At 41.5% G+C, this 5006-nt stretch overlaps 1 pseudogene; it reads left to right on the forward strand.

The window, feature by feature from the left end:
• LOC126702862 (probably inactive leucine-rich repeat receptor-like protein kinase At5g48380) lies at positions 1-4502 on the forward strand (annotated as a pseudogene).
• Positions 4503-5006: the final 504 nt, after the last annotated feature.

Genomic DNA, 5006 nt, shown 5'->3' on the forward strand with positions numbered 1-5006 from the left:
AAACGAAAATGCTCAAATTTCAGCCATTTCTTCCAAACCACATTTTCGAGAATTAAAGAATTAACGCGTGTTATCAATTTTCCAGTTTGAAATTTCTTGAAAATGATTGTTTCGATATTTCTCTATAACTAGTTACGTACAATGCTTTCTACCTCTTGAGTATTCTAGCTTACTAAACACTCAGAAGCAAATGGCTCATAGTTCCAAACTCGTCATAGCTCTACTTCACATATTTGCTTGGTCATTTCTGGACATTCTTGAAATAAGCAATGGCACAGAGACTGATATCTACTGCTTGAGGTCGATTAAAGAGTCATTAGAAGACCCTTACAATAACTTCAAATCATGGGATTTCAGCTACAACACAGAAGGTTTCATCTGTATATTTGTTGGGGTCGACTGCTGGCGCACAGACGAAAACAAAGTTCTTAATATCAAGTTGGAGAACATGGGGCTAAAGGGCCACTTTCCTCGGGAAATCGAGAACTGCACATCGATAATGGGTCTGGACCTGTCAGGTAATGAGCTTATAGGCACCATACCATCTGACATATCTTTGTTGCTCCCGTACGTGACCTCCCTTGATCTCTCATCCAACAATTTTGCTGGTGAAATCCCAAAGAGCATAGTGAATTGCGATCATCTAAATGTCCTTCGACTTGACAACAACTAGCTAACAGGATTTATCCCTCCAGAAATTAACCAGCTTCAGAGTCTCAGCAATTTTAGTGTTGCTAACAATCTCTTATCAGGGCCGGTGCCTGTGTTTTCCGATCTTACCATTCCTGCAGAGAGCTATGCAAATAATCTGGGACGTTGTGGGGCTCCGTTGGAACCTTGCAAACCTTCTCCTAAGAAGTTTATTGTTCTATGCAAAGAAGGATTTTTGGTAGGCTGGATTGTCGCTATGGTCACGGTGGTAGTCGTTATGTTTCGTAATACGCCAATATTGCTTGTGAAGAAGGCAATAACCAAGAAGAACAAGAAATTAATGAAAGCAGGAACCCGATGGTGTTCCACTAATGAAAGAAGCAAGAACATGATGGTAATCTCTTAGAGCCTGTTTGTTTCCATCTTCATTGTTTCTTTTTGTCCAATACATGATTGCCCTCTTACACTGTCACAGAGAAAGCTTTACTTGCATATTCTAGATCCTTTCAATTTGACATTAATTACTCTCTGCTTCTCGCCCTTTGAAAAATTATGTTATGATAGCCCCTCTCACATTTGGGCGCCATAGATAATTAGGGAAGAACCAAATACGAGAGGGGTGCCTCATGAGATGAGATTTATTACTTGTTTAATACTTGCAAATAATGCTCCTCTCACATGGGCATAGACCTTGTAAGAATGGGACGCATCTGTATGTGATAGGTGTATTGTATGCAACTGTTATACAATATACCACCTCCATGAAATGATCTCCAATGAGATACTTTCTCCTCAATTCATCACGAGTAGACTGTTCGTACAACCACTTAAAAGAAACATCTGTGTTAAATTTTGTTATATAAATTCTGATTAGCACTAATGCAAAAATTGCAAATGATTTGATCCACAGATGTCTCAGATGGAGAGAATGGTTACTAGAATGAGCTTTGTTAAATATTAGCAACGCGATGTGTTATATCATGTTGTGTATGCTAGAGTAGATGCGGAAGAGGAAGCATAGAGGAGGAACATTGAGAACACGAGGGTTACGTGGTTCAGCCTTACGGCCTACATCCACGGAGGAATCCCTTAAGGGCTACATCTTTATTGTATGAGAGTGTAGTACAATAACTTCCTGTGTTACAATGAACCCTAACATGAGTATATATAGGCGATTAAACCCTAGACTACTAGTACAAGCAGGACTGGGCTTGGGCCTATTACATTGGGCTAATATGTTTAATATATATCTCTAACACCCTCCCTCAAACTCAAGGCGGAAGCTCGATGAAGACTTGAGGTTGGATAAGCATGAGAAGATCACTTGAAGATACCTTGAAGAATGCCTTTAAAGAAACCACAATGAAAAATATGCCAATTGTCCAATTTCGGAGCTTCAAATGAAGAAACGGAGGCCAAAATTGGAATCTACGCGAAAAACTAAGCAAGATAGGCCCTTTTGGAAATTTTGACTTTTGGTCAAAAGTCAACGCAAAAAGTCAAAGTCAACTGGTCCAGGTCAAAGTCAACAGTCAAAGTGCTCATGGGTCAGATCCGGGTGGTCCGGGTCGGGTTGGTCCGGGTCAACGGTCAGCTAGGTGACGTGGTGCTGACGGGACGACACTGCTGACGTGGCTGATGACGTGTCGCTGACGTGTACTAGGGCTGACGTGGCTGTGCTTGCGTGGCTGCTGACGTGGAGTGATGACGTCATCGGATGACGTCATACGTCATCAGCAGTAGTTTTCCGGCGAGTGGAAGGCGCGTGACATCGTTGCCGGCGCGTGGAGGAGAAGCCAGAAACTTGGGAGGCGCGTGGCAGCGCGTGTAAGCTTGGTTGAGGCCCATAATTTCAGGTTTTGTAGATCGGCGGACGAGGAGGCCAACAGGGCGGCGCGTGCGCCCAGAAGACGATCTAGAAGTCAAGAATCTATGGCGACGCGTGGCAGATTTTCCAGAGGCTACTGAGGCGCGTGGTGCGCGTGGTGGCGCGTGAGAGCTCGTTTGATTACCAGATTCTCAGGCCAATTGGATCGGTGGACGACAAGGCCGGCTTGGCGGCGCGTGTGACTGAGATCCAAGCTGGGAGTCGAGAATCTTCGGCGGCGCGTGTGAGAGTTCCAGGAGCCATTGGTCGCGCGTGGTGGCGCGTGCGGCTGCCGTTGGAGGTCGGGTTTCTGGGTTTTGGTCGCGATATGCCGTGGAGCACGTATGTCTTGTTGGTTTCATCAGGCGAAGGCTTGATGTGCACAGATCTGATATTGATGTCACGGGTTTGCTTGAGTTTGTGGATCTTGGACACAGCACTGCGCCACGGTGGCAGCGAGATGCTGTGGAGTCTAGATCCAGCAGAGAAGCATGCGTGACTTCTGATGGTGATGTGCATGTGATATTCTTCTTTGCTTGCTAGAGATGTTTTGTTTTATGCCAAGAACGAACCATGGCTCTGATACCATGTTAAATATTAGCAACGCGATGTGTTATATCATGTTATGTATGCTAGAGTGGATGCGGAAGAGGAAGCATAGAAGAGGAACACTGAGAACACGAGGGTTACGTGGTTCAGCCTTGACGGCCTACGTCCACGGAGGAATCCCTTAAGGGCTACATCTTTATTGTATGAGAGTGTAGTACAATAACCTCCTGTGTTACAATGAACCCTAACATGAGTATATATAGGCGATTAAACCCTAGACTACTAGTACAAGCAGGATTGGGCTTGGGCCTATTACATTGGGCTAATATGTCTAATATATATCTCTAACAAGCTTTACAGAAATTAGTGAGGTGACTGGCTATTTCAACACAAACAATGTCATTGGAATGGGAAAGATTGGGATGATGTACAAGGCAGTGCTTCCAAATTGCTGGTCTCTTGCAGTTAAGAGGTTAAATAATTGTCAATCATATGAGACACAATTCCTATCTGAGCTATCAGCTTTGGGTATATTGAGACATGATAACCTGGTTCCCCTTTTGGGATACTGCAGTGAACAGAATGAGAAACTTCTAGTGTACAAATACATATTGCATGGCAACCTTTATAATTGGCTACATGTAGGAGAAGGAGAACTCAAGGATAAGATCTTGGAATGGCCTTTGAGGACTAAAATTGTAAATTGGGATAGCAAGAGGCCTAGCATGGCTTCACCATAAATATGAATTCCGAGTGGTCCATCTCAACTTGGGTTCAAACTCTATCTTATTAGATAGGAATTTTGAGCCCAAGATATCAAATTTTTGGGGGGCAAAAATATCAAGTTCTGGAGGGTTAATGTTCATGAATTCAAATGTCATCAACACAAGAAATAGTTCTTTTGTAGACAGTGGGGTATGGGAGTTGGGTTTTGTTAAAAAGGATGTCTATGACTTTGGAATTCTGCTTCTTGAGCTAATTACAAGAAAGGAACCCATTGAAATTAACAGTTTTTCATACAGATTTAATGGGAGTTTGTTTGATTGGATAACTCACCTTTTGAGCAATTCATATGATATTTACAGTGTTATTGATAATTCTCTGATTGGCAAACGATTTGATGGTGAAATCTTTGAGTTACTTAGAATTGCATGTGCCTATCTTAACCCCTTCCCTATTCAAAGGCCAACAATGCTTGAATTATACAATACAATAAGTACTTTTGGAGAGAGAGATGGCATTAGAAATGACTTTGAGATATTGATGCAACCTGAAATTGCTATTGCAAGTAGCTCAAATGAAATTGTTGAGCTAGAAATTGCAGAGACCAATTGAAACATGAAATAAAAAGTGTAGCTTTCACATTTCGAAATATATGTAACATATTTGCTGTCCCAAACATTATTTGGGTTACATTTTCTTATTGTGATATTTTTTCTGCCCTTCACTATCTTTTTGTTATCTTTATCCCATGAAATAAGAATTAAAAAAAATAAGGATTCTAGAGGTTTTGGAGCCACTGCAGTGGGAAGGGGAAACCGGACATTTGTTGAGGTTACAAAGAGAGACTAGTTGTATAAATGTTTTTCAAGTAGACTATCGTAATTGGATCTTCCAGTGAATTTTTTATGCAATTGGATACTGGAGTGGTTTTTCTTTGAAGGAATTCTTCATTGGTTTTCCATTTTCCAAAACGTTGTGCTTGGTTATTGTTTATTGCTTTGTGCAGTGTAAAGCTTTTTTTTTTTTTTTTTTTTTTCAATCTTCTAGTGTATGGAATTCCTAATTTATCTTCTAGGTACAAAAGAAAACAATTGGTGGAGACATATCGTCCACCCAAATTGCACGAAACCAACCGTCCTTTCAGTGTATGCATTCACGCAATTATTGGACAAGCTCATAGAAATTTCGTTTAAATGCATTAATTTGACAGCATTGT

This window comes from Quercus robur, chromosome 10 (assembly GCF_932294415.1).
Source record: "Quercus robur chromosome 10, dhQueRobu3.1, whole genome shotgun sequence".
Classification (NCBI taxonomy): domain Eukaryota; kingdom Viridiplantae; phylum Streptophyta; class Magnoliopsida; order Fagales; family Fagaceae; genus Quercus; species Quercus robur.